Genomic DNA, 16546 nt, shown 5'->3' with positions numbered 1-16546 from the left:
CAAAACATACCAAAATGAATTCAAAATAATTTTTTTTCCTCCCTGCAAGCTGTACGTTCATATGTGTGTCAGGAGTTGCAGAATCTCTCAAGAGTTTTGCTTTGTTTATACCCCCTCCCATAAATGAGCTTCAAGGTTGTTGTATTTGTGCTTTTTGCGGCTACCCATATTATGCGTGCACTAAAATAAATGGGGATTTGCTACCCAGGGAGTAATGTCAGCTAGCTAAGGGTTTTTGTGTCAGCTAGCAAAAATAACAAGGGAAAAGGGAAAGTCAAGGAAGGCTCTGTGGTAGATGGTGCTCGATGGGCAGCATCCTGCTGACCGGCAGGAACACGGCTCCCAGGGACAGCACTGGCAGATCAGGTCTGCTGCTGAGTCCAGGTGATTTTGATTCCAGAAAGCTAGTCCTTTTCGCAGTATGCTGGATCTCAAAGGAGTTACGAGTTACATCTGCACATTGCTGGTGGTTACCATGCTAGAGGCTGCTTAAAGGAAGAGGAAGGGAGCATCTGAGTGTGTAAGACTCATGTGTTTTCAAGTCACTGATGCACGGCAACCACTGCTCTTACTGCTGCTTAGTCATACCATCCTAAAAACTGCTAAAGCAGTTAAAAATTTTCAAATATCAGCAGATTGGGCTTCTGTTTTCTGAGTGAGAGCATCTTCTTAGAAAAACTGGATTGTACTTTTTTCAGAAAGTGAGTGACTGGTCACAATGCAGTGCTTTGTTCCTGTCCTGGATGTTATCTTGAGCCATGAGGGCAGGGCTGTTGCTTAGTGTTTCATGTGCTGCATGACCTCCCTCCGAATGCCGGAGCCATCAGAGAACCATTATTGCCTCCTGTACATGCTGGCAATCTTAATTACTGCATCGGCCCCAGAATAAATATAGAGCTAATCAAACATGACAATGAGATAGGCAGACTAGCAGGACTATGATAAAAATGTCCAATGGGTAAAGCTTTCCTGGTGCATTGCTTGGAACCAAGCAAACTCCAGCTCTTCCAAACACTGTATAGCCATTTAGGTCAGATTCAGCCCTGTTGTGTTTAGGAAGCATGTCCATCGATCTGAATGACTTTTTTCCACAAGTGATTACCCTTTCAGTTGGGATGTGGTGATGGGGGGAAATTCTCCCATTTTTCCCCCATAGCAAGTCTTTAAAGCATGCTTCTGACCATTGCAGCAATGCAAAGTGATGTTGTCTTACTTTACCAAGCACAAGCATACATCTGAATCTGATAGCTGCAAAAATTGCTTATCAAGGCTCAGAAAGGATACAATATTTTACTAAACGTTGAACATTAGCATTAAAGCAGTGACTACCTGGATCGTGGCGTTGTAGAATTTGGAGAAGAATGCTTTTTTTTTTGTCTAGTCTAAACATTCTACTTCCAAGTTGTACTGACTTCCACATTTTCTTAAAAATGGACAAGTTCTACTTTTGATATGATGCTAGTTGTGCTAAAGTAGCTTATGTCTCCCTCCTCAGAGAACACTCTGCCCCTGCTATGTTTCCCGTCTTTCTAAAACATAGTTAGAATGGGTTGACTTTATCCTTGAAGTGGCAACATAGAAACAGTGATATCACATCAACAGTCACTTTGTTCCATTGTTCTTAATGGCGGTATTTGAAATCCAAGCGGGAGGATCTTGATGGTCCAATACAGAGAGAAAAAAGGAATGGATGTCTCAAGCCTAGTACTCTAATCTTTTAAATAGAAATGCTGAGGTGTTAATTTTCAAAGAGACACAGGACAGTACAACAGCACAAGCTTCCCTGGCTTGAGGGAGGCTCCTTGTTACTGTAGAAGACTAGTTAAGTTTCCATTTACAATTTTTTTTCCCTTTTCATAGCCATCCTTGTTAGTACTATATTGTAAGCATATTTTGAAAACAATCATCTCCTTCTCCTCCTTTTCCTTTTTTTTTTTTTTTTAATTTTTATTTGGAACTACTCGATCATTTTAGAGATACCATCACAATGACCTTTCCTTTCCTAACAACTCTGCCAGGAGGAAATCAAATTGAATGTTTCATTATTAGCCCTGCACCATTCAGACAATCAAGGAGTGATTTTTTTTTTTTTAAATAATTCCAAGTTCAGAGTGAAATCTTGGAAAATTATTAAAATTACTCATGTTTAAAAAATGAGATAACTTTTAAATGCAAATTGATATGATAATACTGAAACTTAGAGGTATAATTTATTCTACAGATATGCAAAAATGAATTTGAAGTTTATATTTTTGAAAAGTTCAAACTTATGTTGCAGTTCTTGCAAACTTGAAATTCATTGTCTTTGTGGCATGCTCTTATAAAAAATTAAATATTATGTTGGCTAAATGGTAACAAATGAGCCAGTGTTTACCATGGTAAGCAGTACATTGGGGACATAACCATTAGACAAGGGTAATTTAGTTTTAGCATTATCAGTTAGAAATACTGCAGTTGAGTGGAATATTTTATTACATGAAAACATCTGTAACCAATATATCCCTTGGGAAGCTTACGTGACCTGTGATCTGTTTGGAAAAAAATGTTTCGGTTTTACGAGACTGTTCAAAAGCAAGTATGTGCAGCAGGCCGTGTCCCAACGAATCTGGAAAGGGCTTCCTCCTCTTTGTGTGCCTCCTGGAAATTTCTGGGAGCCATAGCAATGTTTCTGCATTCCAGGCTGTAGTTTTCAAACTCACTCCATAACCTGTGGCACTGAAAAAGATCTGGGAAATGTGTACAACCATGCACGCTACCTTTATCTGTGCCACACAGCATTTACACAGAATTGTCCTTACTATGAGGTATCCTAAAACTACTGCAATCATAGTAAGATTCGGATCAAAAAGCACGATGCAGACATCTGAAGGTATATTTACGTTCTGTTAAAGAGTGCCAGTGATACAGGACAAATAACATCCTTAATATATTTCTCAGGCCTTGCTGTGTACCTTTTCATGGCTGCTTTTTTTCCCTCTCTCCTTCAGTGAAGCCAGAATATGTCATCCCAAGTTAAATTTGCAAAGCAGTCGCCTGTGCTCAGGCCTTCACAGTGCTTTGGCAGGAAAACAAAGTACCCAGCTGCCGAGGACCGTCAGTCAAGGCCTGGGAACTTGGGGAGGCGGGAAGTCCGGCGGATAGACAGCCTGAACTTGACAGCCCATTAGGTACCTGACCTTCTGCTAAATGACTATTGAATTCTTGAAGATGTGGATTAATGCTTTCTTTTGTTCCATGAGTTCAGAGGTGAGATCGGCAGATAGGCGTGCCAATTAGAGACGGTTTGCCATGGGGTGCTCTGCGTTCTGCAGTACAAGGCTGTACCGGGAGCAGTGTCTCAGCACGCTGTTTTTACGGAGAGGAACTACTGAGAAAAACTGTGACTTCTTTACAGTGGGGGGAAAAACCATCACATTCACCCAGGATCTCACTGCACTATAATACTCCATAATTACAGGCAGAACTACTTGTTTCTAGTTACTTGGTTACTGCCTACACCCAGCAATCAAAATAGGCCAGTTTATGACCATAGGCTATACAGGCAAGTTCTAGACCATAATATGTCAAACACTTTTTCGGCATAAGCTACAAAAGTAATAGGTTTCATGCTAGTAAGACCACGGCATTGCCTTTCTGGCATCACTTTCAGTTCACGCTTACTACATGCAGCTCTGCAACCACTGAGGCCCAAATGCAGCAGAGCAGAGGGCATTTCTCAGTCAAAAGATCATTTTTTCCCTTAGAGCAGAGTGACCTAGTTCTGCTGTTTAAAAAGTCTGCCTTGTTTGGGGCGTATTTAAGCTACAGTGTTGCCCATTAAGTACTTTGTCAGTACAAAGGCAGAGCAAACCTATAGGGGTATATGAAGCAGATCTGTGGGCTCTTTTGTCTGTGGTGCTAACACTGTGCCTGGTGTTGGGCTGACTGTGAAACCGAGTGTAATTCATCCCAAAACTTCCATCTGTTCAAAAGGTATGAAAAGTATGTGCTAACGGGTTGGTGGCAGTACGTGTTGGTGGAAGGCATAGAATTAGGAAAAGTGCAAAAGTCTGTTTTGAACCAGCAAGCAGAGGTGCTGTAAGGAAGGCAGGTCATTCCCAGGATGGAAAATCCTTCATTTCCAGTACCCTAAGAGGAACTTCCTGCCCTGCAAATTGAACCGCTGTGAGACAACGATGCTCTCTATGTAAGGAGAGAAACAAATGTGAAGATCCAGAGAGTGAAACCATGTGCACCTCAGGAATTTACCTCCTATTGCAAAGAGGTCAGGATTTTATCCTAGCCCTGCAAATGACATGTCTGGCAAGACTGTATGTATTTCACATTCTCAGCAAAACAAATGAAGCTAACCTGGGAGGCTGGACCTGTATAAATGTGATTTCCCATTTTTACATGGTGCAAAAGATAAGCCTGTTCTCAGCCACTGGTGTGTGACTGGTCTCGGGAACCGGCTACCCTGCCTTGCGGTCATACTCAGCAGGATGGTTCTGGCTGCTCACGCCAGGTGTGAACGGGAGCCCTTTTTCTCTAAGGCTGTCCACAGTGTACCCTGTGGAGTGGGGCAGATACTCCCAGGTTAGCAGCAACAAACTGCTTCTGCAAGCCACGTAACTGTTTTATATTAACCCAGAGGCAGGGGCGATTAGCCATAAAACAATACTAGGCAAATGGTACTCTTCTGGGACTCTCTGTGCAGAGCCACAGTTGCCCTCAGAACTGAAGATGAGTTTCATGGCTGTACTTTATCCATGTACGAGACAGTCCTAGGCAAGGCAAAGCAGGCTTTGCGCGACACAGTTGGCTAAGCTTTGTTTGGAGGAAGTTGCATCGTTTATCATTCGTGACCAGAAAGGGTTTCAATTCTGAGATCAGTGCACAGACAATGTCTAGAAATGGGACAGCTTGTTTTGTCTACTTTTTGAGGCCGCTAATGTCACGAGGTAGAAAGTTCAAGTCTAATGTTACTGGCTGCACTCGCTATGTTTTCAGCAGACAGGACATAGAGAAGGCTATGGGGAAAAGCACCAAAAGAAGGGCAGCATGAGTAATGTAATGAGGGAAGCAGAATGTATGTTGTGTGTTGAGGGAGGCAGGTGAGCCTCCCATTTGGAGCAGAAATGTGTTGCAAAATCAGTGTTTTCATAGTGTGAAAATATCCCCATTGTTGCCTCATGCAGAGGAGCCAGTAACAGAGCATGCAGGAAGCTCTTTGATAAAACACCTACCTCATTTCTTAACTTCTCTGCTGTAATTCAGCATTTAAAAGGTAATAAATGTTCTCCCACCGTAGGTACTTTTTTAATCTCCAGCATTCCTTTGTAGTGATACTTTGAGTCCTTTTGAAAATAAACACAAACGTACAAATCCTACTTTTTCTTTGAAATGGTGTAAAGGTTTAGCTGGAGATAAATGGTTAAGCAGGATGAAATTGGAGTAGCATCAGACCAGCACATGACAGCAACTGTTTGCTTGTGGTTTACTCCACTGATTCCCACCCACTCCAACCCAAATAATTGAGTTCAGAAATGTTATAAATTAACACATGCTAACTTTTTAGTTATGCAGAAATGAATGATTTACACTATTCTTCCCTTGACATCAATTTATGTCACTGGACCACTGTTTAACAAGAGGTATGTAGTTCTGGTAATCCCCAGGAAATCTGTGCATTGTTTACCAAACCCCACTGGTTTTTAAAGAAGAAATGTGCTATGCCAAGGGACCTGTAGCATGTCAGACTAGAAAAATGCTTCTTTCGGTAGCTGAGAGGAAAAAGTGCGTGCATGGATATAAAAGCACATGCCTTCGTGGTAAGCAGGTGGAGGTAATTGGCCAAGCTGTGGTGTTTTACTTCCAGAAACAGGAGGGCAGTCAGGCCAGCTGCTTTCATGAATCTTACCTGCAGGTCTGAAGATAGAGGTTTCAGAGAAGCACCTCACTTTTTACAGCTGATGAAAGATCTTGCTGCTTACCTACAGCAAACAAGCCTAAGAGGCAGCTCTACTTTTCTTTTCTTTCCTCTGGTGTTTCATCCAGATGGACAAAATTGTGGGTTTTATTTTTTTCTCAACCTAATATTGCAGGGGTTGTTCTTGCCTTGCAAACTTTCCATTTAAACAGTTTAGTGATTATAAATGTGTAATGATCTCTGTTAGCTCTGTGATCCACTCGTATTAATGACTTTTTCTTTTGTGCTACTTGGCGCATGAGGTGAAACAAATGAAGAGCTGTATTAATTATTCATCAGCCGATGAATTTCTTTTGCTGTAACTATGTTTCAGGTCTGTAGATCTCTTTGCATAAACTAATTGATTTTAATCATAATATTCCAAGTGGTTTTAATTAATAATTTAAATATAATTGGTTTCAGAAGTTCTTTAGCCTTATTCTGGGCAGCTGGCACTTGAAAACAGAATTTGGCAATGATTTAACTTCAAAAATATGGAGTTAGTTTTCTGCAGCTGTTATCAAATGAAATTAGTAACTCAAAGGTGCAGGATTTTCTTTGGATGGAAGGTTAATCAAGTCCAAGTCCAATTGTGTTCTAATCTAAAATTAAACATGAAAAAAATGCAGAGTAGGGACAGGGAGTTTCCTAGGCCTTTCACACCTCAGCATGGCTGAGGAGGGGAGGGAAGGAGGAGGGAGAAGTTAGTGCCAAAGCAATCACGTCTTTTATCTCAAGAACTATTTTCAGCAAGGTATGCTGATCTTATTTTCCATCCTCCCTCGCTTTGGATAGGAGTTTCGGGAGAACTTCATTCTTCCTTTTCTGGGTATGGATCTAATAGAGGTTTCAATACCAGGGGAGTACCAACCTTTCAGGCAGACTACTGGTTTGACTCACCACAGAAGAAATTAAGGTATTTCAGTTCAAATAAGAAGCTGATTTACTGTGAATTGTCAGAAAAATCTCTCTGCTTCCTACGCTAGCGTCGCAGACTTTCACCACTGTGTGCGGAGGGAAATACTGCTTGTCGGATACAGTTTTCCCATGGATGAGAGAGGTTTTTAACACTGCAGCGCTACAGCCCAGTGGGCTTGTGGTGGCAGAGCTTTATAACACAGGGAGCAGGGCATGGGACGGAAACAGGGCGAGAGCAAATGCTCCTCCAGACCACAGCAGCATCCCCTCCGCAGAGGTCCCATGCTGGCTTGCGCAGGTCGCTGGCAGCACAGGCCGCAGGGAGCTGGTGGCTCTCTGTCCGTCCTCTGTCCTTTAAAACCCCTGCTGCCCTCCCAGCCAGCGGGGTCCCTCCCGTCGGCAGCGACGCGGCGTGCCGCAGCGAGGACGAGGATGAGGACAAGGCCGAGGCCTCCCGGTGTCACTGCCGCCCTGCCCGGCCTGCGCCGTGGCGGCCGCCCCCGGACGGGGCACGGGGCGCTTCCCAGCCTTCCGTGGAGCCAGCTTCAGCGGCTTTAATTACATCTGCGGTTTGGATCGCTTTGCTTGGCCATTAAAATCCATTTCACAAAGAGCAGTATTGAATGTAGCAAGGAATATTTGTGGCGGCTGTGGATTTCCTTCAGGCCTACAGGAAGAGTAAATTAGTTACTGAAAACTTGACAGTTTGTCCCGAGTGCTTAACTCTTTCCTCTCTGGAAGCTGCCTTTTCAGAGGCGAGTGACTTTAAAAGGAAATAATACGCTTGATGCTTTTTTACACCCCCCGCCTCCTCTTTACAGTAGGGCTGTAATTGCAAAACCAGCCAGGAGTGATTTGTTTGAAGAGGAAGTGTGGGAACTTCCTTTATAAATATTGCTTTTCCCTTCGTGTGGATCCAAATGCGGTTTCCTCCGCTGGCGGAAAAAAAAAGCACTCGAACTGAACAACGAGCACTTTTTCCCGTAGCCCATGCCCCGTGTAAACATGAAAGAAAGAGGTTTCATGAAAAAAAAAAAAAAGAAAGAGCAAGTTGTTAGCCAGGGAAGGACTGCAGTTGGTTGGACCATGGGATCAGCTGGGGTTTTGCCCAGCCGTTCCCTGTTGATGCCATCGGCTGTGAACACAGGCGTCCTCTGCTCGGGACCGCCAGGCAAGTTAAGATCCCGTAGAGGGGGGTAAAATCAGTGTTTGCAGAGCCTGTGATTACAGAACCCGCTGTGACTTGCTCTGCAAGATAGGGCAGTATCAGCCCGAGCCCAGCTCCTATCACAGTTTGGAATGGTTTCTTTTTTAAAAAAAAAAACCCAACATATGTATCTTTCCTAGTGAAGGAGAAACAATAAGCCTGCACCCTTCCCCCAGCCTAGAAATACCTTTGAATTATTTGCAGAAGAAGGGTTCACCCACCAGAAGTGCAGCTACACCCAGGGAAGTATTGTGCTCGGCAGCAGCAGGTAGGTTAAGCTCACAGGGCAGGGAGCAAGTTTTAACCTGGCAGGCAAAGCTGTGCTGGACTGTTGTGCTTTTGGGGGTTTGGTTTTGGTTTTTGTTTTGGTTTGGTTTGGTTTTTTTAAAAGGGGCGCTGTATCAGAGTGTATGGGCTCCTTGGGTTTGCAGGCGGCCAGCTGGCCTGGCTTGCTAACATAAATCGGTGCAGATGATGGGAATCAAGGCAGGGGGTCCGGTTCCCAGCTCTGAAGGATTCCAGATTAGGAAGACAGCTCTTGGAGGAAGTAAGGGGGGGTGGGGAGGGATCAGGATGATTCCCTGAGAGGTACTGAAGATAAGAGCCCTTCTGCCTGATTTGAAGGAGGGCAGTGTTCTTCTATTGCTGATAATTGGGCAGAGTGGCCTTGTTCCTTGGTTTTGATGGACAAATGAGACATCCCTGGTATTTAAACTTCGATTGCTGAGATGCTTTCTGATCTGGCCAGCAAGAGGCACAGCCAGGCCACTGTTGTATTAATGAGAAGGTTCTGATTTTTACACGTTTCTCAGTGGGGAAGATGAAATTTCACTCAGGCTTCAAACCAGGCTTTGCAGTGATTCCTTTTTGCTCTTTTAGAAACAAACAAAAGAAATAAAATTTGCAGTGTGATGGGCTATCCTGGGAAAAATCAGTCGCAATTGAAGGAGACACCCAAAACTTCACTGCTCCTGTCTGGACTCTGGCAAGGCTTGCCTAGCTCACCGTGCCAGGAGTCCTCACAGCATTTCATACTCTGCTCCAGAGGAATTGACATCCTAGTGGGGGATGAAAAAGGAGTGGAACATGAACCTAGGGTGATTTTTACTTTTTAAATAAAAACTGAAAATAAAGCTCTTGGCTCTCCACTCCAATTTGCTATCTCTAACTGTTCCTCCTGCACTTTCTTCTCTATTCAATGTCTTCCAAATGCATTTAAAGCCCTACAGTATTCAGGATAAGCTCTCCATCCTTTTATGCTTTTCCTCTTGTTTTCCACACCATCCTTTGCCACTATCTCCTTATATCACTTACTCTCTCTCATCCATGGCGCATTCCCTGTTTAACGATCTTTTTTCCTTTTTACCTTCCTACGCTTAGCATTTTTTCCTCTCCTTTTTCACACTTCCACTGTCATGCCTGCTCCTTTTTCCAATAAGGCAGGCCACATTTTGTAATTTAGGGAGTAAACCTTCAAATTCTTGTGTGAATACTCCCACTGACTACGTGATGAAGAGACTGCAGGACTGGGCTGTAGCTTGGCAGATGTATGGGGAAAGGTAGTGAAGCCAATTTTAAAGCAGTCTTAATTACCTTGGTGGTTTGGATCGCTTTGCTTGAATATTAAAATGCATATTTCTAAGGCGAGGTGTGCACCAGTGGCATTATATAAATAATAAATAATTTCAAGAGCTTGATATAAAAGACTTTATAGAGGTAATATAGTACTTCCAGTCGAGAGAAATGGAGGACACTTTAAAATCAGTTTTACTAGCACACTGTGTTTAAAAAAAAGCTGCTTTTTCTTTTTGTTTAACCTCCTGTGCAAGCCTGGGCATGTTTGAGGCTCCCAGGATCCAATTTCATGTAGTATCCTATTTCAAATCCAGGCCAGAGCAGATCGATTGAAAATCAGTGCTCTTAGAAATAAAACTGCCTGTGGAATGCCTTCAACGACATGAGGTGAAAGGGGGAATGTAATATAATAGATACTGATTTTCTTCTTTGAGGTGGGAGGCTCTGAAGCAGTGTCCTTGGATGTTGCACAATTTACCTTGATTGAACAGTAATGGTTGTAGGACAATTTTGGTGAATTTTTGTGTTCTTCAGTTAGTAGTTAACAGCTGTGTTTTGTGAAGGGGGGGTGGTTGGTGTTGCTGGGGTTGTTTTAAGCCAAAATAGCAGCGCTAGAGTATTTTATGGTAAGCGCAAAGCTACCTTAAGTCTGCACATTGCCAGAATAACATGAGATTCCTCATAATTCTTCTCAGTGAAATACTTATTGGTATTTTGAAATGATTGAGCTACTTCAGGACTTTGAAAACTGGTGGTGAATGCAAACTAGTCTAACTGATCTGTGTTTATACTGTTTTTTACAGTCAGCACAAACATAGATGGCAGTCTGCTTCATTTTCCAGTATACCTCTCTCTATGCCTCTCCTCTTCCCTGGCACTCAGAAGCCAAAGGCAAAAAAAAAAAGAGGATTATCTGAGAATTGAGAACAAAGGGAAACAGCAATCTCATTTTAGGACTTTGAAGGAATAGGAAAGTGACGGGAAAAAAACTTGTAAGCTTTGGGTAATTTTGAATTTGGGGTAATTTAAAAATTTGGCTGTGCCAGTAATATGTTGAATTCCTGGAAAACTAAGAGTAAACTTTGTTCTGCTGTGTAGTGGTGGTCTCTCTCCTGTCACCTGCACTAGGTGATGCTCGTGACGTGGGGAGCATCTTGCATTGCTGGGAGACCAACGGGTTGCACAAATAGGCCCCTTGCATGGAGACAGCGTGTCACGGCGGCTGGCCTTGGCCCTGTTTGCTGTCAGAGCAAGGGGAGAGGCTTCAGAGAAAAATTCAGTCTCCTCGCATGCTGCAAAAGTGCTGTCTAAAGCTAACCAAGAGAGTAACAGTAAGCACAAAGAGCATTTGATTTTATTTTACACTCTGCCCCTTGGACAATAAAGGCTTGTCTGTTTGGGACCTTGAGCATGGTGTGCTCTTTGAAGGTAGATAAGTATAAATGTATTTTAACTGAGCAAGGCTACTTAAATACACAGGCTCATCAAAGTGGAAGTGTGAGTGGTTTCTGGCTTTGCATAAGAGCGTGTTGGCGGCTCCTGTAGCCTTTTCCTATGTGAACGCATTAACGCACACATGCATGTTAAGGACAGCAATTCTGGCCTTGTGGAAACTCTCACTTCCAGTGACTGTAGGATTTCACCTTTGGTCTCCAAATTAGCACATGTTTTGTAAGCTACTTGATGATTAACCTTCAGCTAGAATATAAGTGGCAAGTGCTTAGTTAATAGTCAGAGATTGGGTTCCTGCTTGCAGGCAGCCTTTATTACCTTATTAGTCGGGAAGCTCTGCGAGTTAGAAATGAAAGATCTGCCTCGGCAACTTTTCAGGAAGTCCACTCTGGTCTCGTGGCACATGTGGAGAAAGCAAAGTGCTTGATGAAAAGGCTAATAAGATGGCTGTTGAAAGTCTGCATGTGGTCATCTAAAGGACTGAAAAGACCCTGCAGGTAAGCTACTAAAGAGAGGTTATTTACTGTCTCTCTATGTTTATGCAGCATATATCAGAGCAGAGTCATTGATGAGTCTTTCACTAACATCTGAGTCTTTTTTAGCCAGAGGGAACAAAATTAAGAAAATGTTATTCCATTATATAATGAGGATATTCACTTTAACAAATCAGACTCCTAACATGAGCAACTGGCATGCTTCTCTAGCCAACAGTAAGAGAAAGAAACCCAGTTTCCATTGCCTTCTGGAAGAGCCTACCTTCTTGCTTTGGCTGTACTGTGTACAGTGAAACTACTGGGTTTCATGAGACACCTACACCGTCTCTCATCTCCTGTAAATCTCCTGTATTGTGATAAAAGTTACTTCTCACAGCATTCATTTTGAAACAATTTGCCAAATGGCATTTGAAAAGTCGTGGGCATAGACTGTACTGTATATGATTTTGAATTTATCACCTTAACTCCCTGGAACTCAAGTTGGAGATAAAAAATAAATATATGGAGATGTCTCTGATGTTTATTGGTTCACATAACACGTAGAAAAATTCTGGTCTTCTCTGACTTGCATATGTTTTTGAGCTTGTCGCAGAGACTAGCCAGGGTCACTGCAGGTGTGCTTAAACTAAAGACAACCTGGAGTTCATTTTTACACCCGATTTGTAAAGTTTCATTTTCATGACAAAAAAAATGTACAACCATTACTGTGCTACAAGTCTGCCTTTCCGATTTGCTGTTTTAGCATTAACAGGTAGCCAATATAGTTAAAATTACTGTGTAGCATGGCTATTATGATATGAGTTTAGGACAATGGTGTTAATTTGCAACCAAAATAACCATGAGTTACGCTGGCCATCCCCAGTGTGTGCCAGTAAAATTCTTTGTATTACAGCTTACTATCAGGCATCATGTTTATGCTTCATAATTGAGGACCTTTCTAAAATAGCTTTTTCTGCAAAGGCTTAAAACTTGTGGATGTGATTTCTTGGTATCCTTACCCTTGTAATGTTACCAAGCTAAATATTGTGTTGGAAGATGAGGAAGTGAGGTTTAAGGGGTTCTCAAATAGCTTTTGAGAAATTGGGGTTGCTTCTCTGTTGCTTTGCATTGGATTAAATCTTTATGGCAGACAGCTTGACAAGTATGTATCAGCATTCGGTGCTGGCTCAGCACCTTGCTGATCAGAGAGGAGTCCTGTTGCCTTATGTGCAACATAAGCGACAAGGCAGGGAACAATTTTGTCCAGTATCAGTTGTAAGGTTTGATAAATAACAATCTGAAGAGGCTGGAAAAAGTGCTGCTCACCACTCTTCCACTGATGCTTGCTTCGATTCTTGCCCAAATACATGAGAGTTCATAGGGTAGCGTTCTTGCTGTTTGATCTTTGCAGTGAAATACCGTTGAAAGAGCAGGTAGGATTTCTAGAATGGTCAGAAGGGACAGCAGAGAAAGAAGTTCTTTGTGGTTAGTGTATTTAATTCTGTAGCTAAGAAATCTCTCTGGAAAAGTCTATAAAGAGATAAGGTTTTTAGTCTCCTTAGACTAAAGTGAAGGATATTCAGAAAGGGTAAAGGAGCACAAATTACCTAGTTTCAGTTTTGGGTTATGGTGGGGTTTGTTCTTATAGTGTATCTGTAAAACTCTGATTTTTGTCTGAGTCTCTTAAATTTTAAGAACAGAAAACTTGGGCATATATGTTTTTTTCCGTTTGTTTTTTTTTTTTTTTTCTTTTTGTCCCGCAAACTACAGGAAGAGCAAAATGAAAGGGCTGAGTGAAAGCAGTTGTTCTTGTGAGGTATATCTGGCAATATTAAACACTTCCATTATTATTTTAATATTCTGTTAATTTTTGCACAGATTTGGTCAAGGTCTTTTCATAGTGCATAAAATTGAGGTCAAAAGGGCGTGGGGTTGACTGGAAACCAAAGCAAAAAAAAAAAAAAGAGTTTAAGCAGTATCAGATTTAAGTGTATCAAAGGTAGAGCTATGTTGAGCAGCTTCAAGACAACAAGGATACTAAGCCCGAGGTAGCCAAGCAGAGGAGACAGAAAGGAAGTCAGTAATAAAACTCTCGAGTTCATGTGCTAGAAGCGGAGCGCGTGTCTCTGAAGTCAAGGAGGTGGATAGGGCAAGAATAGAGATGACCCAGAGCAACATAAGCTGGAGAGCTGAAGGTGGGGGAAGATACAGCATTGGCCAGATATTGGAGTGTAGTAGTGTGACACAGAGTTAATTAGAGATGTAAATACACTGCAATGTTTAGAGTCTTAAGCTGACATTTGATATCACCCTAAAGTTTTAATAGTAAATTCTGTATCCTGTTTCCATATGGACATGATCTCAGTGTTGTAATGTAGCTTTCCCAGCACTGAAATGTGAAGATCTATTTTCAAAATTAAGCTCAAAAAAGCAGTATGTAGTGTTATCCTACATGCTCCATCCTATCAAGTGCACCATGCTCGTTAGCTCAACAGCCGGATAAAAGTTCCATGGGTGTACAAAAGCATATATGAACAGTATCTGCTCCGTATGTTACATATAGCTGAAGGCTCAGGGGAATAAGGACTGTGTCTGGGAACCGGATAGTACAACTTTCTATCCCTGACCCAGTGCCTGCCCTTTCTAACAAACAAACAAAACTCTCCCTTAAAGAAATGTGGTTTGTGATCTGTTTTTAGCTCTAGAAGCAAACAGAAAAAAAAAAAAAAAAAAAGGCACTCAATGTGTTCTTACTTGTACTTATGGCCATGTCAGCTTTAGGCGCCGCAGGACGAGTGCTGCACTTTATTCCTTGCAGCTTTTGGAAGCCACGATCCCCCCCAGCAGCTGCAGCGCTGGGGCAGCACATTATCCACTTGCAAAATTTGCACTTGGACATGACTGATCAGCCTGAGTTTATCATCTTTTTGAAATGACAGTATCTGAGACATTCACCCTAAATACAGAGGCACAGCTGCCTGATGAGAGAGAGGGCACTTGCAGGATGGGGAGGTTGTTTATGGTTGTCCTGTCTCTGCTGGGTTATTGACCTGTCCTGATGGTCTTAACTGCATGAAACGTCCATGGTGGTCTTTGTCCTCTCAACCTAAAGGAGTGTTTTGATTTGAAAGGCAGAAATTGTGTCATATGAAGGGTGGGAGCGGTTAAGTGCGTTCAGATTGGGTGGGACACGGTAAGAGCTAAATGTAGTCTAATGGCAGTAATCTCCCTGCTGTCCCTTGCAGGTTATGGAGGGGAGAGGGAGTCTCATCCAAAAAACAGCTCAGGGAAAATTGATTCCTCCTCCAGAAGGTGATCCATGGCAGGACCCTCTCTGTCGAGGCAGTGGAGAGGGAAGAAACGGGAAGATCAACCTTGTTAGACTGAAGTTAGGTTGTGTGAGCATCCCCCTACCTAGTTGCTCTGTTAGTGCTCATAGTTTCTGTCATCTTTAAAGAACAACTCCCCTATGTCATCGAAGTACTTTTAACTTCAGGTCAATCTGCAAGAGCTTCCAGCTGTCAGAGGAGCTGTGATAGCAATGTGCATTTTAGATCCTTTAGTTTAAGCAGTCCATTTTGACTGGCCAGCTGGCTAAATCCATACCATGAAAGACCAGTTCCTCATGGTGTTCCAGTGTAAGATGCTGAAAAAGAGCTTTTGTGCTACGAGCAGGAGGTAAAAGGAAAAAACAAAACCAAACAAGACCAGGAAGCTTTGCGGCAGATGGTACCACCTGTGTCCATCTAAACCTAGCCAAAGCAGCATGCCATTTGCGTGGAGGAACCTGGAAAATCTGATGACTCAGTCTGAATAAATAGGGAGACAGTGAGTGAGATTTCTGACTTGTGTCCCAAGCGTCTTATGAAAAAAGGCTTCCTATTTTATAATACAGAAAATTGATTAGTTTGGTAACATCATTCTCTGGCGCAGCTGATTAACCAACTACAGACTAAAATGCCTGGTGTACCCACGTGAGAACTGACACATAAGTAGCCCGATGACTATCTGCCAGTTCCTGGGTTATGGTTGAACCTGTTTTCTCAATAATAAATTTCTGATGTTACTAGCAAGGGACATACCTTTATTACTGGGGGTGTAACTGTCTGGACACAACATAAGGCTGACAGCATTCAATTTCTTTTCCAGGCTCAGCCAAATACTAATTTCCACACACTTCAGTTGTTGCATTTGCAAAGATGAGATGTGAACTAACTGCAAGATGTGCCTAAATCACCATTCAGCAGTGCTCACAAAAATGGTCTAAAGGAGAGTGGCAACATGGATGTATAAAGGGAACTCCTCAGCCAGATGAAGTCTTGTTTCCTTGCTGACTTAGCTCCACCTCCTTCCTTCTTGACTGTAGTTGACAGTATCATGATCTTTCACATCCCTTTGCACTTCCTTTTACTTCTGTATTTCCTTTGCTTTTATATGCTTAAGTTGCATCAGGTCTGTTTTTCGCTTTGTCAGTAAGACATAGAAAGAAATCTGCCCTTTCCCTTGGTCTTAAAGTCTAAAGTTTTTGTCTGTCTCTTGGGTTGGCTGCTTTACTTACACTCCCCTCATATGACTTCCCTCAGTCCCAATCCAAGCCTATACTCTCCAGTTAGGCCATATCATGCAGCTGTGGTCTAAATATCTCACCCAGCTCCTCTGCCATGTCCTTTATCTCACGATTTTTCTGAGTATCCATGTTCATCCTCCACTCAGTTAGGGTGCAGATTCTCTCAAACAGCTTTTCCCTGGGAAGAGATGGATGTACATAGTCTTAAAGAATTTGTTACCACAGCAACTAGATATGGGGAATGCAAACAAGAAATTAAATCCCATCGAACATTAACAAAATAAACTTGGTTTAGTACTGGGCAGCCTCAAGGAACACGAAGGAAAAATAAAAGCCCTGCTGATGTTTGTGGCTTACCTCCCTGGGGAGCCAGTGTTATTATACATGTCTCCAAGTCAGGTTCAGCT

The 16546-nt window shown here is 42.5% G+C and overlaps 1 protein-coding gene across 4 annotated transcripts in view; it reads left to right on the top strand.

Moving 5' to 3' along the window:
* The window catches only part of PLXNB2 (plexin B2), a 261372-nt gene that overhangs the window by 125891 nt on the left and 118935 nt on the right, over positions 1-16546 (top strand). The gene's annotated exons all lie outside the window — the stretch shown is intronic.

Source organism: Buteo buteo, chromosome 4 (genome assembly GCF_964188355.1).
Source record: "Buteo buteo chromosome 4, bButBut1.hap1.1, whole genome shotgun sequence".
NCBI classification, from domain to species: Eukaryota; Metazoa; Chordata; class Aves; order Accipitriformes; family Accipitridae; genus Buteo; species Buteo buteo.
Note: the sequence above shows the minus strand (reverse complement) of the source record. Positions and strands in the feature narration are given on the sequence as shown.